This window comes from Haplochromis burtoni, unplaced genomic scaffold (assembly GCF_018398535.1).
Source record: "Haplochromis burtoni strain Fernald_Lab_line unplaced genomic scaffold, NCSU_Asbu1 Contig_4, whole genome shotgun sequence".
In the NCBI taxonomy this organism is placed as follows: Eukaryota; Metazoa; Chordata; class Actinopteri; order Cichliformes; family Cichlidae; genus Haplochromis; species Haplochromis burtoni.
The window spans coordinates 1,231,379-1,256,104 of NW_024582365.1; the positions used below are offsets into that span (position 1 = coordinate 1,231,379).

The window sequence follows — 24,726 nt, forward strand, 5'->3', positions numbered from 1 at the left end:
TAGTCTACAGAGCAAATAGACTGCCTGTGATTCGCTATGGGTGGGGCCTTCTTTTGCCAGACTTGAATATTTCAGCGTGGTTACCAGGTGGGGCGTTCTGGTGAGGTTTAATGGCTTAATGCTAGTGTGTGCAAGGTTTGACTCCAACCAGACACATGTGTTTTTTTGGGTTTTTTTTCCATGTCATCCTGTCTGAATATGTCCTTGTGAAAAGAAAACTATATGCTATAACATATTAATAACTACTTAAAATGTGCACTCATTTATTTTGGAGGGGGATGGGTGGGTGGGGGTTCTGGGGATGTTATTGGGGTGCTATTAGCGCAGAACTACCCATTAACACCCAGCAGACAGAAATAGTTATCTTTGTAAGATTGTGGTCAACAGCTACCTTCTTCTGTTTGTTGCTGGTGTTGGGCAGACATCTGTACACTAGTGTTTTTGCTGAAAATAGCTGCCTGATGCAGCTGGAAGCAATGGTGATGTGAGTGATGTGACTGAAATAATAAAGTCTGATGCCTAAAACCAAAATAGTAAGCCTTAGGGCACTACAATTCTAGCAGACATGGGGAGATCTATAAAGCTGGGCGCTCAGGACTCCTTTCACATTAAAGCTTTCTTTCACATATTCAAAACCCAGCATTGTTCACTTTAGTATTCTAAAAGATTTTTGAATGTTAGAACTCGGCTGAAATTACATTAACACATTTTTGGTTATCCCAAGTGCATACTAATGGTATAGCTCATTGGAATGTAGCATAATGAGCATTATTATCAGTTACAGCTGACATTTTGGCTCCATTGTGGCCCCTGTCAGGTGACACAACGATGGGAGTCTTTCTATCACTCAGCTCTCCTCAGACAGTTATGACTGGCTGTTATATATGGCAGTTCAGTGTGCAGCAGACTGAGGAAGCGTATGAACCAAACACTGGCGTACTCCACCCCTACAGCATGGTGACTGCCAGTCCCAATAACAACCAATTAGAGTCAGGATTCATGAACAAATGGAGCATTCCCAGAAGGCCCTACTTCCCCCGCTTTCGTCTCTTCAGCTGAGCTCATTGTTGACCATGAAAGGAGGTAATTTAAGCCAATTGAATGACTGTGCAATGAGTCACCCTGCATGTGGTGAGTGCAAACATTGTGAGATGCAAGAAAAGGGCTAAGCAAACTTTACTTATCAATCCTTTTCAGCTCAGGTTACAAAAATACAGGTTTCCTTAGGTGGCTGATTGTTCAGCAGTGTACTGGGGTAGCTACATAACAACGGTCACAGGATGGATGGTGCCAGAGGGGCAGCGGTATTAATTAAAACCTCACAAAGGTATAGAACGCAGCAGAGGTAAAAACTGAAAGAGAAATAAATCAAGAATCGCTCTACACTCATTACACCTGCAAAGTTCAACACCAGTACAAAGAAATCTTTACCTCACATGAAAGGTTTAATTTTCCCCGGTCGCCTGTGCAGTGATACACCTATGTCCGACATGGCACATAGATGAATGAGAATGCACTGGCTTACTTACCACTATGTTATTATATAGCTGCGAGCATGCTGTTTTTGCAGGAGCCTATTGGTTCCTGTTAGGGAAATGACTCAGTTATATGAGGCCCAAGTTCATTCCTGGAGCTCTGTGATAGCCCACATGGGCATCAGAGGATCCTGATCATCATTTCTGGACAGCAGTTCCCCTTTGTTTTTCTCAGTTGTGGTTAACCCACCCACATCTATGTAACAATGCCACTTTGGACGCCAAGGAAAATTCCTTAAGCACAGCAGTGTTGCAAACACAGCACAGATCAGAGCGAATAATGAAAGAACAGCTGGATGTATATTCTACATTTTGAGACAACAAAGCACTAAAAGTACAGGCAGTGTGGATGAATTCAGCAAAGTAAGAGAACAGTAATTAAGGTCTTGCATCAAAGGCAGACAAAAAAACAAAAACACACTAACAGGGCGGTTTCATCACTGCCATTGCACTATGTCAGCAACATAATTGTTTTGTATACAGCATTTTCTGCGTATTCTATATTTTACTCAACACCTAGCGTTGCACAATACAACATGCCTCACCGTGTTTCAAACTCCAACTCCACTTTATTGACCAGAATAAAGCAGCACTTTCACAGCACTCCAGGGGCCACACCAAGCGTGTAGTGATAAAATGGCTGGAATGGGCACAGAGGCAGGCATAGACACCAGCTAATGGCATGCAGCTGCAGAGCACCAGGCATCAGAAGCACAGACAGCAATGCATCCGAGCCAGCACTCGCTGTGTCTGTGTTACACTAGTAGGCAATTGGCTCTGCCGTGCCAGGACCAAATGAAGACTGAAAGAAAAATGTCACCTCAAGCACAGGCTTTCAAAAAGCGAATGGAATGTAATCTCATCTCCTGCGAACGTTGTACTTTTCCACTCAGGCTTCAAGCTCTGGAAGAAGGACCCATGCCTTCCTGTGACAACGGCTGTCCGTGCCAGCTAACACACTATTCAGTATAACATTAGGCTTTTTTATGGAAGATTGGACATTAGCTTTAGCAGGATAATATGGTCTGGAGATTAGGGATGAAAGCCTAGTGCTGTCCCCGGAGACGACAACTCAGACATGTCCACAGAGACCAGATTCCATTTCTCTTTTGGTCACATTTTCCTTCCAGTAAAGACATGAGACACAGGCTATTCTTGCTCCTAACGTGTGCTTCATCACAGCGTAGAATACTGGACGTTTCTGTTTACGCCATTCGACACGAAGAATGACAGACAAAAATAGAAATGACTTATTTTAAAGCCGGGTAGAAGAAGAAAAACACCCACAAACTGACCTGTGAATTTTGCACTCACAGGAACAGCATCACTGAGCACTGGGTTTCTGCTGCTTCCTGTCTGTTAAACCACACTCAGAAGAAAATTTCTTCCTCTGTGTAAGAGCGGAAAGTTCTCAACTCCCCCTCCTTCCTCCTGAAACAACACACTATCACGCTCGTAGACTTGAGTGTTGTCACACAGGTACCATTTCTTTATAACTACTGCCAGAGTGACGTAAAACATGAAGGTGATTACACTGCAGTTGGACTTTAGATAAAGACTAAGTCTGACAGTGTAACATATAATTGGATTTTAGAAGTTAAACTAGTCAGAAGTAAGAAATCTGTAAATATTGTATATTCAAAATATTAAGAAGCTAATGAGTCATTTCAAAAATTTATTCTGCAGATGAGACGCTTCTCAGCTTTCTTTTGCTTTCTGACATTTTCAAACCTGCTACTGCAGTCAGGGCTGTTTAGTGATTCAAAAGGATCACACCAGAGTTCTCAAAGCCACACCTGCCATTTGCAGACATCTCTTCCCCACAATGCTGACACAAGTCATGCACAAGCAGATAGCATTACTAACCCACCCACCCCTCAAAACAGACACACATCCCTTATTTGGCCCCGTGAGTTGGTTTTGCACAAATTCTAAGAAGAAACTACAAAGTTCCTGTCACACAGTGTTCTCTTATTGGTCATACAGTATTTCAGTGTGCGCAACGACAGCACAGCAAAATGTTTTTAGAAGACACAGAGAAGAACTTGCCTGAAGCCCAAGTCATTCATTACAAGTGTGACAATATTCGGTTTTGTTCTTAACTGAACATGAACAAATATTAAGCTTAGAAATACACGGTAAACAAATCTAACCACAATAAAGTATCAATAAAATCCATCTTGACTCCAGCACTGTTGTCTTACCTGATACGCAACAAATCCAAAGAGAGGCCTTTTGTAAAGTAACAGATGTAGGCTTTTAGTAAAAATTACCACCAGCAGCCTACTTCTATAATGTGGCAACCAGCCACATGTCACAGATAGGAAGAACCACTAAAGTTGTGAAAACAGGACAGGAAATTGCAGCAAAGTTTTAGAAAAGACAACTGCACCAAACATAACAGTTTGATCCGCTGTGTGCTGCTGTGACCGCCACACTTCTGCCACAGTTTTATTTAAAAATGTGATCTTTGCCATCCATGCAAGTGGAAGCCTGTGTGCAGCGCCATATCTTTAAAATATTGTTAACATATATATTTACAGCACTGCCGTGAATGTTTTTCGAGACGTTCACAGCAGCGCTGCGTGTAGTCGGATCTGTAGGCAGTAATGCTTTACATTTATACACCTAAAATGAATACTCGAAGCAGTAAAGCATGTAAAGCTTGTGATTTCAGTTTTCTATGTTGCTCTTTGCCAGTAAGAAAGAACAAGAAGCAACTGAAGTTTTGATAAGAGCAATAAGATATATCCAAGCTTTTTACAAACCAGAGCTGGCTCCAAAACTGTACTGGCCTGTTTTCAGGGAACTATATAAACCGTGTTGTTGCTTTTTCTAAATGCTCTCACATCTGAGCTCAATGACATAATTTCAAAATAACCCAAAAAGATCTCTGAGTAAAAAGAACTCCGAGAGCACGGATGAATAAAAAGCATGCATGTCTGTGCATGTGTGTCAGGAGTTTCATTGCCCTGCTGATTCTTTTCTTGGAGACATAGCTGAAATGTTTCATCTGAACTTCTAGGCTCTGCTGTTGTTTTGGCTGCTGAGTGGGAGCCATTTGATGCATGACTAGACTGGAAAAGTCAAAGTTCTCTCTTTTTGTAGACAATAAGCAAGCTTCCCACAAGCGCTAGATATATACAGGAGGCTAGTACATACAGAGTCGCGTCTTTGTATGAACCAAAAGTTGCTTTAAACCTGTCCTTCATCACTATAATCAAACTAAAATTCAAACTTTAAAGTAATTATAAAATTTGCACTACTGTACCACTCACAAGCACTTACATTCATACCAACACGAAGATGTCATTTCACAGGAATACTGACAGCAGCAAGGGAGGATACTGTACCCAGGGAAAAAATACCAGCAGCATACTATCAACTGAGTTTAAATAAAAACAAGTTGAAAGTTGACATCCTAAATTCCTTCTTACACTATAAACATCGATGCCAACTTTATCTCTGATAGCTGCCACTCTTTTACGCAACTTTCCACAATTCCTAATAAACTGGAGGGAAGAAATCCACAAAGCCTATACTGTATGAACTTTGCCAAGCTACTTCCTAGATTGTCTCTTAGCGTAGGTACATGTTACGGATGGAGCCCAGACATTTCAGGGCTGACTGTGGAATATAAACGGGGACCTGGCTGTTGCAAAGGAGGCTGCATACCAAACAGGTCTGGACACAAGCAGGCTGATGTGTCCACCTACAGTCAGGCATGCAGTAATACCTAACAGGCAACACACCTACAGAAGGCACATAGTCAGACAGAGACAAAGTAATCTTTGTCTCGTCATACAGTTTGACTCTACCACTAGTTCAAGAAACAACATGGAAGCTGAGAAGATTGATGTGACTCACAGATCTGTATGATAAATATTTACCTAATGCTACAAGGGGGAAAAGTTAGCTCTGTTCAAAGGTAACAAAACCTGCCTACTATCTGATAAGTTAACCTACTTTGTGAAAGTATAGACTTTACAAATCTTTGTACAAATTATGCAAACACACTATAACATTCGAATTACATTAGATTTAGCACACAAACATAAAAGTGCCTTAAATCTCCTCATCATTATTGTGCTGGAAGGCAAATAAATGTATTTCTCAGAAGTATTCCTTTTAATGCTCACTGTCTTTAGAAATAAGTACCATATAATACGAGTACAGCATGTCATACTACATCCTATTACATTTATTGTGTTTTCATCAAAAGGATAAAACCCTCTCAGAGATGCAGATTTACAGCCCCGGCTGTTTTTGAGACTTCCAGGGATCATGCTTCAGTTTAACAGCTAATAACAACAAAATCAGCTCTTCTCATCTGATCCCCCATAAAGCCTCCCTGATAGGACCACTCACACTGAGTCAGCTTAGCCCCTTCAAGACAGCTTATCTGATTTCACACAATTGGATACTGGGTCAGTGTGGTATTGGATACCACTGGCCAATGTTTCTATCTAATCTTGCAGCCAGTAAACGTGTGCCCATTCCTGGATCGAAGGACAGAAGTGCAAAGTCATTGCTTTTCAAGATGCCAGGTGCATAGTTCAAATACAGACAAGGGAAAAAGTGTTAAGCTGTGTGAGTGACCTAACAGGCCTAAGCTACAACAACTCATGGACTCATGACAAATGTTTGGATTGCATGCTTTAGGTATTAGAGCATTACTTGGACTTCAAACGCTTGAGCTCGTCATCTTAACAAGTTTTCTAGAATCGTGTCCGCCCTGTGCTTTCACTACTCATAACATTCAAATTAACATTCCCTGCTAATACCACCCTCTTCCATCCACTTCGTATATTCCAGCTGCCGCAGATGTGAATCTATGGCGCATCTCATACATTTGGAGAGATGTTTGACATATTTTCAAGGGACAGAAGGACTGTCTGCTCAGGCTGGTCAATATTTGAGAAGGCTTTATGAAATACACTTGTTTATGACAGTCACCTGATGAGGAAGGTGCAGCATAGGTGCATGAAATGAGGACAATAAATTACCTGGTTAAAGAGACAGCTGTGCTCAGTACTGCTGTATAACAAAATATTTACATGGTGTGATTGCTTTACCATATTTGGGATCAGTAATAACTACACGTGCAGAGAAAAATGACGGGTTTCTAGGAAGATACACACACTACAGGCTCATACAAATGCTAATCTTTGCTTCATGCTACTTTGAATAAAAAAGCCTGACAATCAGTCTCCAGAGGGGCTGGGGCTATGTTGTTCTGATGAGAATCACAATGCAAAAACGCAAAGGTAAACAAGGAGTGGCTGTTGCCTAGGAACACGCAGAGGGAGAGGGCTTGTAAAGTAGGCTCTGTGGAACAAGAACAGAGCAGGTGGGCCTCATTCAGCTCAGCAAAGGCACACTGTGTGTTCGTGAGGATACATGTTGAAGACCAAGCATAACAAGCACAAACACAACTGAATGGATTGCCAAGCTGGCTGAAATCAAAAAAACTGAATTGTAAAAATTACTCCTCTGATTTTTCTTTTCCCCAACAAAGAACTCGTCCAGCTAAGAAACATTTTGAAATTGTCCAATCTGTAATAGCAGCAAGCCTCAAAGTGCCTCAGTTCTTTATATACTGCACTTCTACAGTCGTGCATTTTAAAACAATGACGTCAAACTCCAGGCAGTGGAGCGTTTCCACACCTGAGTCACATGACAGGCTTTTTTCAAACTGCTTTCTGACTCGGTGACATAAAACCATTAACAACTAAAAAAAATTGGACCTACAAGCAGAAGCCATAATCACTTTGGCATCAACAGAATCAAACCCATCCATAATCTTTATTCACTGAAAAAAACCACTACATTACTATCATCCTAGTATAGCCTACAAACTTCAACAGCTGATTAGATCAACTTAGAGCAGCGACTAAAAACATAGTAAATCACTATACTTAGCTCTAAATCTTACCTACTACCCATGCTATCTTGGATGTTTCATCCCTGGCAGATTAAACAAACATAATATTGCATGTTAATCACTGGCCTATTGACTGATTCTAGCTAAGCTTAAATGCTGCTATTAATTATGTCATCAGTATTCACATCTAACATCCTGCAAATAAGGAGATCTTCTGAATTGTCAAGTTATGTAATGAGAATGCAGTGGGGGTTTTTTACTTGTGGGTGAGGTGCAATTGAATACGCAAGAAAAAAAAGAAAGAAAAGAACCAAAGCGGTACTGTCACATAAATCAATCATTTCTGGATGTAGACCCAAATGTGTGGATGCAAGAACTTAAGAGTTACAGATGTAAGAAGTGATGTTATTATTGATTTTTATACATCGACCGTGTCACCACAAATATTTAGAAATTTGCATGCAGCAGTCATTCCTTGAAGCCCTCAGGCATTCGTTTTAGCTAAATTAAATGACTGAGAGTCTGTTACAGTCCTTTTATATTTGGACACTAGCACTCAGACAAGGGGATCCACTCAGCAGATCATCTGAGAGCTGCAGTAATTATGGGCATGGCCAGTTTTCCATATGAGAGAGCTTGCTGCTGAAAGTTTCAAACTCAGACACCACTGCAGCTGGGTGTCTGGGACCAAAAGCCTCCTAAAAACATGTGGCAAATCAATTTTCCTGGGTTAGAATGACTCTTTGTACCAAACGATATTGCATTAAAGCAAACACGATGTCTAAATTAGCACAGCAGAGCTGGGAAACTATAGCAGCTAAAACTTTTTTCAGACTGCGTCAGTTTTATGTTCATATGCATCTCACACAGGGTGAGTCTACGTTTTTGCACTTTGTTACCTCATGCAGGGTGGAACCCACATAACTGGAAACAGAAACACTGCACTGTGAACTTGCTTTCAGGCCTTTATATAGCATTAGCAATTTATAGCTACTGCATCAAACTGCATCAGAAGACATGGAGTTTTCTGTTTGTAAAGTATACAGTCCCAAATGACTGTGTTTCAAATAAATGCAGAGCACAACAGAAGGTTGTAATGGAAATTTTTTTCTGATGTCTGTATGCTGTTTTTATCTGGAGGAAAAATAAATCTGCACCTCAAACTCCGCCCACACAACTTCAGTGAACAACGTCTATGAAAGATTAACTTTTATCAAGATAAATGAGTTATCATCATTTCCATGTAGACGCTTTATATAAAATGTATATCAACCAACACTAACTTAATAGTAGGTCTCTTTAACTGCATGATAGTAAAAGGGAAGTAATTTCTAAACAGCATTAACCAAGTCACACGGCTTCCAGTTCATTATTTTATAATGTTATATTTATTTTTCACTGTTTCTGCGAGTCTGTTGGTTTTATTAGTACTAGGGATGTGGCCAAAAGGTCATATCACAATCCTTTTTGGGTAGAATCGATCTCTAAATGGCAATTCTCCCCACAGATAGTTGATCTAAAGCAATTAGATGATTAGTTGTGCTTCTGATTGCCTGGAAACAGAGCCAAACTCTCAAATCTCTGCATCCTTTTCCTGTTGTAATTTTAATCTTAGCATTAGTCTTCGTCTTCTTTTTTATTTTTATCTTGTGTTACAACTAGTCACGCCCAGTTCATGTGAAGTAGGAAAGTTTGGACAGGGAAGTTATTAATTTGATTTTTTTTTTTTTTTAATGGAGCATTTGTTTTATTTATTTCACTTACTGTTAACCAGCTAGTTCCTTGTCCTGTTACATGTCCATGCCTGCGTGGTGGCGGTTAGTCCCTATCGTGGCAGTTGCTGATGTCAGTACTTGTCCAGTGAGTCTCAAGTCCTGTGGGTTAACCCTCCCCTGGTGAATCCAAGTGGAACTGGTTCATGTACTGATACGCTAAGTTCACCAAGGCCTCAAAGCAAAAGGACTATCATCTCCACCAGCTGCAGTTGAAGACAGAGGAAGTAGAGTCCAACCACAGAGCAAGAGACTCACAGGAGATAGCTGAACTGCATTGATAGCAACTGAACTTTCACATTAAGATACGTAAATATAGCACCTTTTAAATATGTGACGCCATTATTCCTTTGAAAATCTATCAAGGATGCAAACTAATCCATTGCTAAATGCCACCTGAATTTTATGCCACTGAGAAGAAAGCAGCAGGATCAACCTTTTATTCTAGAAACATACAGGAGGACTTTGCATTACATTTCTCTGTGGCCGAAATGGTGTACGGAGTACTCAGATCTTTAACTTGACCAAAGGTTAATCTTACTTTCCTTAACACGCAACTGTACAGCGCATAGATATTCATACATCATCATGAGGCAGCGCACTAGAACCATTAATGTTCTCTATTCTTTTAATCTGAACAATAACTACTAAGTAAAGCTTTTGAAGTAATGTAGCAGATGAAAACATGCAATACTTCCATCTGAACTGCAGCAGAATCCCCAAGTTTCAGTACCTCAAAACTATGACTATGTATGGTACTTGAGTTAACAGAAGTTACATTTACTTTTTCACAACTGACCGTGACGCCATATGTCATGCCAAGACTCGTGTTATGTTAAATACTCCCAGATAAGTATGCTGCATTACATAAGCAGGAGTGTTGTGAAAAGGTGTGACCTGATATTCCCTCTACTAGATCATTTCTCTTGTGCGCCCTCTTTCTTTGTGAGAAAACATGACCTACTTCACTTATTTCAGCCTGGCTTATTATACCAGTACTCCTGTAACCACGAAGTTAATGAGTACACACTGGAGGGGTTAAATCTATAGGATTTACAGTATTTATGTGAGAAATTAGCCTCAACATGTAGTAAGTAAAACGTCTAGAAAGTCTTTTTACTTCACTACACAGTAAATCAACTCCAAATAAAAATGACTTAAAGGACTAACACAGACAAACAATATGATCATCAGTATCTTAGAGAAAGCATCACTGAAAGAAATCACAGACGAGTTCCCAGTCAAGAGAAATGCACTGAAGAAAAGAGACAAAAGAAAGAATCTCTGCCCCTCGAATATAAATCAAGATCGGGGACTGAAATGAAATACACCAGGCTAGAAGAACTTCAAACGGTTTGGTTTTTGGGCTCTGTGGTGAGATGTGATGATAACAGCTCTGGTTCGGTATGTACTCCAGAACAACGGCCAGTCCTAGCACGCTCCGAGCATGAGACGGTTGCAACACAGGGAGACAGTTGCTCAATCGATTTAACTTTATTTATCAAGGGAGGGTTCTTGAGCACCGGCAGCATATTAACAGAGATACACAACCAGCTTACAAACTGAATACTGAATGTGCCTTGCTCAGTGGCACAGTAGCTATTAAGCAGAAGAGAAAGTTATACATTAACTTTCCCCACCCAGGTTTTCCCAACGGGTCACAGGAGTTCAAACTTCCCATCACAAGTGTACTTCTCTAACCTTTAGGTCTCCATCCATCCCATAAAAAGAGAGCAATGGAAAATAAAACAGCAAAGAAGAAATGGGGAAACTGACGTGGAAATGTGATGCAAATTCATCGTTTAGCAATACAAAAAGGGCTCTGATTGTGCTTTCTCATATGAGACATTTTCCAGTTGGGCTTACTGAAATACAATGGCTGCGGGTGCACAAGCCTTGTTTATTCACTAGTTTCACTATGAGTTCACTGGTTTTCCGCAGCGGCTTCAATAAATAAGGCGGCTGAAGGGTAGTGGTAGAAGTCATGGTCACCAGGCAAAAAGGAACACATGAACACGTTGATACTTTAAGCAAAGTTGTTTATATAAAGAAATAATTCTTGCCAAAGCCATCATAATATTACTAAGAAAATATTTCATTACTTGAATCATGGAAATTATGGCACCATTTTTGTTTTGAATACGCAGTCATAACATCGACAATTAGGACTATTTAACAACCATGTCTCTTCTGCCATCTGACCACACAAAGGTGATGTTTCCCTCATTTATTCTATTCAAATCATAACCAACAGTTTGTACCTGACCATTCACAGTTGGCTCTGTGTTTTCTTTTCTTCTCGTGATAGCATGCACCTGCAACACGGAGCAACACAAATCCTCGATTTTTACATATCTCGGCCTGCCCGAGTTGTAGTAATAAACTAAACCCCGCCTGCTCCTGCTCTCGTCACGTCCTTATCTTGCACCACCTCCGTCATCTTGCCCAAGCCTAATGATCTAATTACAGGCTAAGACCTGTTGACACTGTATTGAAGGAAGAAAGACTGCAGTCCAGCCACCCTCCTGTTCTTTCAATGAGAGGCATAAAACCTCACTAAACAGCAGCTTCACTATGAGTTCAGCCTCTGAGGCAAGAGGCCCTCATTTACAATCCAAATCAAGGTGGGCCATAGGTTATGATGAGAAAGTAAGGCAAGTTAGGTCAAATGCAAACTTCTACTGGCTCAACAACAGAGCCATTCACACACTGAATCATGTGTTGATGGTACAACACATAAAAAAAAATAAAAAGTCCTCTGTTTTTCAGGGCCAGGCCACCTGACCCTCACCCAATAATACTCAATATTCAGTCTAAAGTATAGAGATATTTATTTATTTGGTGTCTGTAAGATGACCTCTTCTACACTGCCTTTAATGGGCCTCAGCTGTTATGCAAAACATTTCATCAACAAGATAATTTCTGAATGCCAAACCAATGAAATAATCACACGCTTGGATATTTTGTGTATAATTAAATTTTTTAAAAGCCAGACTAAAAATTAGACGAATATGTTTTGTGCTTGTCCGGGGTTTCACTGAGATAACTGCACAGTTCTGTGCATCTTCAATGAAGCAACATTTAAAAGCAGATTCAGAAAAAAGTGCATGTGAAGTCAGAATGTTACTCAGACTCGGAGGCATGTTTATTCAAACATGTATTGCATGCACACTGTGGTGCACAAAGTGCAGAGTAGATTTCTGAGGAAACAGGAAGTGTGCTTTTATCTCTGCTGCTCTGTGCAACTTTTAGAAACAGATACTCAACAACTTTAAGCACAATAGCTTGGTTGACAGACTTTACACAAGGTTAACTTTTACATGCACAGAAAAGGAAGCAAGGCACTTCAGGGTCAGACTTTGCTGTGAGCTGAAATGTCAAACATCTGGGCATCTACATTACAAGATAAGCAGCATTCTGTTCTAGTGATCAGAAGATTTTGAAGAAGCTCTGCATGACTGACTCGATGTGGCTGTGGCTAAGAGCTCCAACAGCGAAACCACAGCCGTTCCTCCACTTTTTTTCTGCTCTACTCTAATTGTGAATGTAGCAACTCACAGTTTTTAATAATAGCATGACATTTGTGTAGCAATTATGGATCAAAATCATCACAGAGTGTAATTACTTTTTAGTAGACCATTACTACACAGTGAAAAATACATGTGGGCTTGGTCAGGGGACTTGCAAAATACTGTTCCCGCCCTTATTTCAAGACGCCATATAAGGCAACAATTCAGAAAAGAAATGCAACAAACACACATATAAGTTAAAGATCATCCTTGTTATATCTTACCATGGCAGGTTTTAAAGTTAAAAGTGATTACCTTATCTGACAAGTTTTCAGGCACTAAAAAGTTTCAACTAGGTTTGAGGAAAATGGTGAGATATGGGCAAGAAGGTGATTAGAATAAATACAAATGCAGGTTTGTTGTTTTTTGAAGTGACATTTGATTTATTAGTATGCCTCCAAAGATGCAATACAAGAGAAAACATGCTCCTAAATGTAAGATGAACTGGGATGACTTGTTAAAGCTCTCTATTGAAAACCTTAAAACATGTCAGCGCAACGATAACGAGAGCCATGCACAGCAGAGCGACCAACTACCTAACTGCTTGTCCGCTTACACACATACGTCCTAAATATATATTATTTATGTTTGTTCATGTAAAATGTATACCTTTCCTTTAACACACTGAAAAAAAGCTTAAAACAGGTAACATGTGGAGAGGAGAAGTATCTGTCACTGACCTCAAAGACACAGGATTCGGGTGACAAGGTCCATAATAACAACCAACCAAGTGTTGATCTCAGCAACCAAGAGAAGAATCGGCAGCAAATGGTGAAACTGGAAATAATCCAAGACGTGTTCAAAGGAGGACAATGGTGCCTAAAGACGTGGACAGGCCGGCCCCACACCTTTCTACAGTGACAAAACAAAGCTGGAGATGAGGGGGGGGGGGAAAGACAATGCAAAGGCTGCTGGTTGAAACAGAAAAAGGAGAAGTGTAGTGAAGCAACTTGTCCTCTCCCTATGAGTCACGCAGCACTGTCGCCATTGGTAGTGAAGCCCTGAGGCAGAGTGCCTTCACCTGGCCAATCAGAGACGAGTATCGGCCCTAAATACAAATCCTTTCAGGTGAGTTCTCCTGGTGGCGGGGATTGGACGGAGCTGAAGGGGGGGGGAGGGGAAACCAGAGAGGACCAACAGTAGGGCCACACCTTAAACACCATGAAAGACGATAGACGGGTTTCACCTGCAGAGGCGGTGGAGTACTGGATGTGTAAACAGTTGGACAGGTATGCACTTCGTTTAGACTTTGACCATGCAGTGTGGGCGATTAAAATCTGTATGGCACCTTAGAAGTTAAATTCACCTGTCTTTGTGGCCCATTAAAACACTTGAATTGTAAGCCTATTAGGCATGCCACACAGTTAAGCAGCTGACATATGGAGTTGTTCTCCCTGCACTAAAATGCATCATAAAATAACTTCTAGCAGTGGGAGGTACAAAGAAATCAAAATGTAAAGTCGACTGCGTTTAGTATGAGCAAGTGCTTTGTGACAGAAGCCCAGAATTTCTGTCTTCCACCCCCTCCTATTCCTCTTTCAGACTCACCAATCATGCTAATGGGACAGTTCCAGTTGTGAACAAGCATCAGAGGCAAATTTATCATTTAAAAAAAATAAAGATTCACATGTTGTTTTGGGTGTTATCAAAACATGGTTGAAGTGCCACTGATCAGATCAGTGGGTAACAACATTTTTAGTGACACACATCTTGTTAAGTTCAGCAAATGAGAATAGATAGGAATCTTTATCAGAAATGACACTTTAGCAAACAGGAAGTGGTGGTCTGTGGTAAATGCTAAGCACTCTGTCTTCACACCCTGTGCACCAATTTGTACATGTATTCCACTGAAAACCTCCACGTAGTATTTTTAACAGAAGCAAACGTCAAATGTTAGTCACTGGATAAAATTAGTTTTCAATTGGGATTATTGTGAAAGAACTCTATCATAGGACTTAGTATTCAAAAAATTGGCCCATTAAATCTACTGCAGCCAAGTCTGTTTGTCATGAACCTCCAAATCACCCTCTCGATCTCCACTGAGTGCCCTCATCTTCGCATTAATTCTTCCTGGCCTCCGTTCGGCACAATACAGCTCAGAGTAAAAGCAACTGTTTGCTTGGGAGTGAATTGATAGCCTTGTTGTGAGGGAAAGTTATACCAAGCAAGCTCCATTTATCACTCGCCTTTGGAAATACTGTCCACAACCTCGAAGCCTTAGAGGAAGCTGTTCACTTCTTGTGATATAAACTCTTAAGGCTAATGGACTGCAGCACTGCCCAAATCCAGGACAACCATGTAAACATAGAAAAAGAGGCAGATGTATGCAGACAGGCAAACTTTCAGACATGACAATAGCTCTACAAAACACCAACAAAAGCAGAAACAGTGCGTGAGGCCTAAAGGAGAGCTACGTGCATTTTGATCTTCCTCTAAATGTTAAACAACAAGCTATAATTCTAGATATTATAATTTGGAAACTGACTAAGCTTTTCAACTAAGTTTTTATTTTTACCTAAATTTTCCAAAGAACAAATTCAGCATAGAAAGCTGAAAAGTAGTAAATTCAAAAAAACTCCAAACGGAGAAAATGATAACGAACCACACATTCCAGCCTTCAGTTAATACTTGGGAGAACATTTATTCCCTCAACCTCTTGCCAGTATAGTCAGAGCCAGACAGACCATTGCCCATGGAGGAATTATAAGAGCAATGCTCAAGGAACTGGACTTATCTGTCCTGGACAGCAGGCATATATAACTTGAAACTGGTGTCTGAACATTTTAAAAGGTTTCCAGCAAGAAATGGTAAATGGCCTGTATTTATATAGCGCTTTACTAGTCCATAAGGACCCCAAAGCGCTTTACACACCCAGCCATCCACCCATTCACGCACACATTCACACACTGGTGATGGCAAGAATTGACTAGTTTATCAAATCAATTTATCATGTATGATGGGCCAAAGGGCATTAGAAAAAGAAATCCACTAAAATGTACTGAATATACAATGAATAGCACAGATAACAAAAACATTCAAACGATAAATGATTGCATCACTTTAAAGTTTAGCGTTTGCTTCTGAAATGTAGAACTTGGATGATTAACATATTTCCAACAGAACGTTATCTGACTGGTTTCGAAACTGGCTAATGGTTTAAGTCACTTTCTGAACATGCGGCAAAATGTTCTTTTCAATATAAAACGACTATAAAGGAAATCTTTTGATATGAAGTCATTATTACTTGGTTACCTGAAGTAAAATACCAAATAATACTGAAAATTACTGAAAATTTCTAATCAAGCTGAAGTGGAAACAGATTTTTATATAGCGTTTCCAAACGTTATTACAGACTGTAATCTTGCTGCAAAGGAGCCCTGTCCGCACATGAAGTGCCTACCAGTGAAGTGGCAACCAGGCTCTATGGAAAGTTGATGATAATCAGCAACTTGAATCAATAAGGGGCAATGTGAAGTAGGTGGTTACCAACTTTTCCTTTTCTTTCCAACTGAGAGTAATAAATACTGTAGAGGCTTATCTCAACAAAGAATGTCTGCTAGCAAACAGCCATCAGCAAACTACCAGCAAAACAATCAGCAACACTTTAGAAATCAGAGAGAAAAATTAGGCATGTTGACCCAGAATAACTTATTTTTAAGCAACACTATTGGAGCTAACAGCATGGTGGTTCATTCAGTGGTTAGTGCTGTTGCTTCAAAGCAAGAGGGTTGTTGCATTAAAACACTGCTTCTGTGTTCTCCTGCATGTGCTCTTTATTCTCCCACAATTAACCCTTTAACCCCTAAACCATGAAATATTTGCCATAAAATTCAATTTTTTTTGAAAATCGAGAGTTTATTGAACCACCTGACAAATTAGTTTAAAAAATGAATTCAATTTTTATTTCCATATATGACTTTTAATTTGTAACGTATTTGTAACATGTGGCTTTTTGTAACTGCTTAAAATTGTATTGTGCAATTTATTTATGTTTTTACGAGGGGAAAGAAATCACACTGAAGTCTCACATAAAAACTGTATGTATCAAATAGGATACACTGGGCGTTAAGGGTTTAAATTCTAACTCCTTCTAGCATAATGCTGCCCGTCTTAACTGACAGCATGCTTGTAAAAGACATGTTTAATCTCAAGGATGTCACCTTGTTACTGGGTGAACACAGAGAGACAGACATCAAACACATTCAGCCTATAGAGTATCACCAATTAATCTAAGCCTTAGATTCTAAGGGGTAGGTCTTTGGACTGTGATAAGGAGCCAGAGTATCCAGCGGAAACCCCTGAATGCAGAGAAAGAACATGCAAACTCTACAAATAGAGACCCTTATTGACCAAATAGTTTAATCCAATAACCTTTTAATCTGCACATCCTTTAAATCCGTCAAGTATTAAAAAAAATATACATTTTAGTCATAAATTTCCAACCAAAATTAAAATGTTCAGTTCATGATGATACACAACAATACAAAGCATCAATCTTTACATCTGAGCATCTGAAACCAGCAAAAATTGTTCATCTTAAAAAGATTCCTATGATGCTTCACGTCTCAAACTAGTTGATGATTCATACTCAGAAAATCGACTAAACACCACAGAACTAGAGTCATCTTTATGTGGAAAACATCTGGGTAGCTGTGAGGTGACATTTTTAGCCACTGCATCACCGCACTGCTCCGTGTTGTACTGTGCTTTAACAAAAGAAACAGACAGCAAAGGCAGACAAAAAATTTTATATTTTTGTCAGATTCTGCAGCTATTGCATTTTCTTTATGCAGTAAACCTTTTGCATCCTGTGGCAGACAGACTGCATAATGCAAGTAAGGTTAATATGGAACAAAATCTAGAAGGATGTGCTATTATTGCTGTATTGCTAATATATAATCAACTTCTAAGTGCAATAGATGTCATATAGTCACTTTACATCTTTAATGTATGGCAAAACAGACACTAGATTACTGACTGGGCTGTGGACTGGATTGGCTATCTATCTATCTCTTAAAGTGTTTGGAGGAACATATTTGTGGCCTTAAATCTAGACTAAACTGAAAAGGATGGTGTGTGAATAATTTGCTACAGTGTTTACAGGATTTTCCTTGAGTACAGGAAGGAGAAAAAAAAAGGTCTCACTTATTCTCTCCAAAGAATTTGCCAAGCTTCCAATTATCTTTTGTAATACTGAATGCAAACTCACCCAAATTTGCACAACAAATCACATCCACACTCTGGGGAAAAGCAATAACAGCGAAGATGTTTAAATTGCTGTTGCTTGAAGACGTGTCAGTGGAATGAAATTAAATTCAACCCACAGTGTCAAAACACAAAAAGCCTGTCTCACATAGAGCTCTGTGTTCTTGCTTTATTCCTACAATGGTTGTGTATTAACTAGAGCAGAGGGGGGAAAAGAATGCCTTGATGTGTGATCAGTGCAGAGCCACGTGACCATGCACACTATCTGGAAGGACACACCTTTCCTTTTGCAGCCCAAGAATAAAAAAAGGGTCAGTGATTACTGTCGTGTGCTCATTCTACTTAACAGAGGCCAACCACAATAGAAGCAGGCCTCAAAGCCCACATTTTCTGCGGTATGTCCCCATTAAAGGCAGAGCACAGCACCAAAGTCTGTCACTGAATTGCTTTCAACCCCGAAGGAGAAAACTAGATGACTAATTGCATGATATTAATCTTATAGCTGGTCTAAACTCCAAAGCTAGCGTCACCGTTAGCTGCTTGAATCAAACTGTGACACAATCCTCAACATACTTAAAATGTAGCCCTGAAATAGGTCTAATTCTCGCATTTCTCACCTTTTTTCACACTTGCGAACACACTTTATGCTCTGCAAATTTGCACCGCACAAACTTTCACCACAAATTGCTACAAGAAAATTCTGATCACTCAGCCGAGAGTCAAGATGGAGAACTGTGGGCCCTGACAAACATTTTGAAACGATCCTTGACAATGTGAGATACAGGAGCATTTGGAGGGCATGCAGAAATATTTGTGTAGCTTGGAGGCAGGTCTAACACTGGCGGCTCCTCTAACACCGAGTCTGAGGCAGTCAGATGGTAGCTAACAGAACAGATGAGCACCCTGCAGGAAATGCAGAATGAGGTAAGCAAGAGGGCAGAAAGGCATTTTAATTAACTCCCACTGAGATGTTCAGTGAATTACTGGACAAGATAATACTTGAAAACATTTCTCAGGTGTGGATTATTGTCAAAGATTGAAGGCAGCCAGGGTGATATGCAAATACTGCAGTAATTTTGGATTTATAGCACACCACCTGGTTGAGGTCAGACTTTGTTGTTGCAGCAATCTAACCGGTTCAGTAAGCTGACGGCTCACAGCGCTATGAAAACGTTCTCGTTCTCGGACAGTGACCGACCTGAGCTGAGCCGGCATCTATGATGACTCACTATGCTGATGAAGCATGACTGCATAAAGACTTAACAAAGAGCTGGGCATATACAGCTATAAAGACAATGCAATGTGGAACTTCTCAGCCCATCATATGTGAATGATTCATCAGAAACTGTAAGCAGAGAATGATGGAAGATTGCAGGTCTCTATCGGAGAGTGTTCAATGTGGTACTCAGTTCACCCAACTACACTCACGCTAATGTGTAACATGAACCATATGCAGCTGAAAATGACTTGTGAAAGAGATACTGTTTAGCCTTCTGGGCCCGTCTTCTAAATGATAAATTCAAACACTTCTCTCTCCCTCTCGTGCCTGCTTTCTCACTGCGAATGGGCATAAGCCAGCCACATGAAACTCTGCGAATGTGGAAAAATGTGTTAAATAAAAAGCTAGTGTAACCCACATTTTGCTGACTATCATGGGAAATGTAATTATCATTTATTCAGAATTTTAAAAAGGGCTTTAAACAAAAAGATCTTTAAGAAGAGATATACTTTTGTTTTTTCTGAAAATATACTTCAGGCAATTAAACTATGTCACTGAAATGTAAGATCTCATCTTAGGCTTTCTTCTGACCTAATTCTCAGTGGTTGAATTTTACATCAGGATTGTTATTGGTTATTTATTGGCAGTGGGGGGAAACAAACTACCTGTAAAATATTGGGAAGTTTTTGCTGATATTTTGGATTTCCACAGCTCTGGAAACAACCAGCCTCCTGGGAGTTGGCGCAGAATGAACAGAGACCGTGCTTAAGAAGATGAAACCTCATTTTGTTAAAGTTGAGTGTCGTAAACATTGCTCATGTTGTTGCATATAAAAGTTTAAAAACCGACATATCATCTAGCAGTACATTAGCTCTAACTTAGATTCTTTCTAGTGCCAACAAGGATCATCTCCTCTGGTTGTGAAAAGACTAATTGAAGATTATGTGAACGTCTATGGGAAAACAACCTTGCTGCTCACTTCATCTGTCACCTCAGTAAATGCTTTGCTGCTAAGTTTATGACCTCAGTTACTAATTTCAAGGTTTTCTGAGTACAACGTGTTGTTTGGTTTGTAAATCGTGTCCCCAGTTACAGTCAAACAGACAACAAAAGAGTGTATGCTTTAAAGTGATCATTCCTTGTCATTCACAAGTTGCTTCTGTAGGAATAAACATTGTGAGATCCACCCCTTTCCTCATCACCTGACTTCACTAACCAGTGGCAGACGTCACAGTGGCTACGTCCATCTTTAATATACAGTCTGTTATCCAGCCACGGTGTCATTAGCATCTTGCCGCAGCATGAATCAGGCCAGGCTGCATGTGACGCCACCTCTTATCAAAATGGAAACATTAGATCACAGTGGGAACTGTGGAATGTATTGCGCAAGACATCAATCAGGCTGTTAGCGTTACACAATAGCTGTTGTACGGGGATAACCGGATGACATCATATGTGTATGGACAGGTGCAAACTGAAGCCTCAGAGTCTATTTTTTTCACATTTTTGGTACATTTTCGCATCTATTGGGCTCAGTTAGGCTAACCAGGAGGAGTGCATACAGTAACAGACTTGAAATGTCCATAAGACACTAACTACAGCTGTAAACTGAAGCAAAAAGCTTGTTTCCTGCTAACTTTAGCATACAGGGAGTGTTGTAAAATTGCTTCACATGCTCCCACAGCCCCAACGTATAAGAGATAGGCTGAGTTATCAACAGTTTTAGATTTATCTTCTGGGTATGCTAGCAAACAAGGCAGGGGTGGTATAAATATTTTACTTTATTGTACAATATAATGTACGTTTTTATAAACAGGGAGTGGATGGAGTAGTAGCATTAGGTTCACTGCTGCTCAAGCCACACACACAGACTGCAGCTTATTAAAAATTAAATACAGAGATCACTCACATCACACCTCGGTTACATGGGCTATTTCAGCTTCATGCAGTTAGATATTTGCAGAAAGGATTTATAACCACATAGGCTGATTCTCACACAAGCAAGTTATGATGAAAAACAATACGGTTTTGAGAAGTCCACCTGTGTCACACCAGCTAATTCAAACTTAAGCACATGTTCGCCCCGATATAGGCAAATACAAAGTAGTTTTTAACCCCAGAGCCCTAGCTCATCATCTGAAGCTTATTAATAAAATACTATGAGAGCTTTAGAACATATTGCACCACCACTCAGGGCCTTGATTATAATGCCAATAGGCTGCATGCAGTTAAATAATTCAGCAAGGCTGAGAACTGCCACTGTCACTCTGAAATTAACCCAGAAGAACAAAACCAAACCCCAAATGCACGGATGGCGAAGACAGACAATTGCGTTTCAGTGGATGTAATGAACCGTCAGAGAACCCTGTAAGTTCTGTCAGCTGTGCCTCTCCTTGTGTATGTTACATTTAATGAAAGTTGAATGAGGGGAGATCATTTGGCCTCTCTGAGCGAAGCTAAATCCAAGCAGCACTGGCTAAGCTGACTCATGAAAAGCGTCTGTGAAGCACTTGCTACTACAGTACCTCGTTAGCTCTAAGAGACATGAAAAATGATAGGATGAAATAGCATTATATGCCAAAGTTGCAGACGAAGCCAGTTTCTATTTTTGTGAGGAACTACTTCGTGTGGTCAAAGCTAGAACATTACAAACTAAGCCACTCCTTAATGTAATTACACATACATCAGTGATACAACATGCTACACTGTGGGTCTACAAGGACCTCAGTTGGCACCATAAAAAATATAAGTAATATGGTTAACTAATCTCATGAAGTCAACATGCTGCCAGAGCCAACAACCTACAGCAGTTTTCCCCGCAGACAAAGTCATACACTGAGACTGGATTGTGTGCTCTGGCCAAATATTAAATTATGTTATTTTTCTTAGCATCTGAAGGGTTTTAGTTTTCCCAGCTGCATATAAATTCATTATATTCTCTTGATTTTTTTACTTAAAAGGAACAGTAATGAAATATACTTATTTAATTTCCTGCTAGGGTTCAGATTAGAGGATCAATTTTGCTACCCGATCAATATAAAGTTAGTGCAAATAGGCTGTTAGTTTGGACTAGAAATGAACAGAGGAAGTAGTTTTGTCTTATGGCACCAAACCCCATAGTGCCTTTAAAAGGCAATAATCATTAACACCAATACACAAATATATGTGATTTTTCAATGTGTGCTTTTTAATAACAAACAAATTAATCGTATAAGTTTTATGATGCACCCAGATTCAAAGCTTTCCTCAAAGTAAAGCCAATAAACCCAAATAACTCTCCCCTCCCATAATTTCAGTTAGTCTGTATAAATGCTTTACAGGCCTCGTTTTTAAAAGACACGTAGCCAATGATAACAAACAACCTTTATGGGGGCACATTTAGCCCAGTTCATTAGTTGTTACTGTGTTATTATTAGCATAGACTTAGCCTCCCCTTTAGATAGAAAATAAAAATAAAGCTAATTTGGAGATTTATTGCCAACTTGGGGTAGAAATATTTTGACATGGCACTTGCTAGTACTCTGTTTAGAGTTCGATCACCTTTTGCCTTCAGAGCTGCCTTAATTCTTCATGGCATATATCCAACAAGGTGCTGGAAACATTTCTCAGAGAGTTTGTTCCACGTTGACATGATAGCATCACACAGTTACTGTAATCCAGGATGTGAATCTCTTGTATCAGAAGGTGCTCTATTAGATTGTGATCTGGTGACTGTAGAGGCCATTTGAGCACACTGAATTCATTGTCATGTTCAAGAAACTAGTTTGGGATAATCTGAGCTTTGTGCCACAGTGTGCTATCCTTTAGTCGCATAAGAAAATGGGTACACTGTAGTCATAGAGGGACAGACACGTTCACCAACAATATTCAGGCAGGCTTTAACTGATCTTCAATTTTCACTAAGTAGCCCAGAGTGTGCCAAGAAAATATTCTCCATACAATTTGACCAGTACCCCCAAGGCAGGATGCGTTCATGTTGTTTACACCAAATTGCAACCCTACCATCTCAATGTTACATCAGAAATTGAGATTGATCAGTCCAGACAACACTTTTCCAATCTTCTATTTTCCAATTTGGGCTTGCTTTTTGCAAATACATGGTTATAACAAGACGTTTTCTGAGTTACTGTTGCCTTCCTATCAGTCCAATTGACCATTCTCCCCTGACCTCTGACAAGAACAAAGCATTGTCACCTAGAGAACTTCTAGCCCATCCTATCCCATCTAACACTAACAACCATGCCACATTCAAAGTCACTAAATCACTTTTCTTCCCCATTCTGATGCTCGGTTTCAACTTCAGCTGCAGATCATCTTGCCCATGTTTACATTAGGGCTGCCACAAACGATTATTTTGATAGTCGACTAGTCACAGATTATTTTTGCGATTAGTCGACTAATCAGATCATCATCCATTGGAGTAAAACGTACAGCTTATTGCACCAGCAGCATCTGCTCTTATATAACTATCATTAGCTTACAGCTTGAAGTGTTTAAGGTCTGTGCTAACTAAAAATAAAGACAAGATGATAGTTTATTAAATTTTAATGAAACTTGCAGATTGTTTCGGTGAAGTTTAATAAACTCCTTACTATCTAAAATATAACAGGACACCGGAGTATATTCTCGATTCATCTCACACTTCTGATAATCAGCTGTCTGCTTGACGTTTATTCAGCTGTGTAAAAACTATAACTTTAATCTCAGCCAAACCGATTTACTCAGGAACAAATAAAATACTAAAAAAAAAGCCAAACAATAACATTTTAAGTTATCTCAGTGACTCATATATCATGTTTAACCTGAGTAGCGAAAGACAGCGGTGGGTTTGAAAACGATCTGCGGAGTCCGGTGTTCTCACGGCGCTAGTGACCTAGCCCCCGGCTAGCTATCGAGCTAGTGGGTAACAGACGTCTCCGAAAACGTCGGAGCGCTTTTGAAAATATGCGGTGTCTTGATAAACTGAGCAGATATTTGAGGTTTACACAGCTACATTCTCGCCTGAAAATATGTTAAACGTTTATTTTGTGACCCAGAAAGAATAATAAGAGTAATATTAAAACTAACTAGCTGCCGCCATTGTTGGAAACTGAGCTGGGCTGCGCTATGAATTCTGGGACACAGCTTCTTCTTCTTCGGGGTTTAACGGCAGCTGGCATCCTTGTACATGCAGTGCTGCCATCTTCTGTTTCAGTCCGTTATTACACTCTTAAATCCTGCTACTTATTCCTGCGGCTTTTGGGATCTTACAAAGCTTCAAACGACGCGTCGACTATTATAGTCGTCGACGATTTTGATAGTCGACGTAATCGTGACTAGACGACTAATCGTGGCAGCCCTAGTCTACATGCCTAAATGCATGTAAATACAAACCTGAGTTTCTGCCATGTGACTGGCTGATTGGATATTTTGTGTTAACAAACAGTTAAACGGATGTACATCATGAAGTAACAAGTGAGTCTATCTATCTCTTTAGCTATGTGGTTACATTCACCTGTCTGCTACTGATGTTGGCCACATGTGCACAGTATTGTTTTGGCTG

The 24,726-nt window shown here is 39.9% G+C and overlaps 1 protein-coding gene across 5 annotated transcripts in view; it reads right to left on the reverse strand.

The window, feature by feature from the left end:
- The window catches only part of elf1 (E74-like ETS transcription factor 1), a 41,359-nt gene that overhangs the window by 13,218 nt on the left and 3,415 nt on the right, over positions 1 to 24,726 (reverse strand). Inside the window, exon 1 of one of the 5 annotated variants that reach the window (XM_014333880.2) lies at positions 13,441 to 23,593. The exons of 2 other annotated variants lie outside the window; for them this stretch is intronic. The gene's annotated coding sequence lies outside the window, so the exon portion shown is untranslated. Of the gene's footprint in view, positions 1 to 9,183; positions 23,594 to 24,726 lie in introns of those variants that run through there. 2 more of the 5 variants (XM_042220627.1, XM_014333887.2) reach the window with 2 other exon arrangements.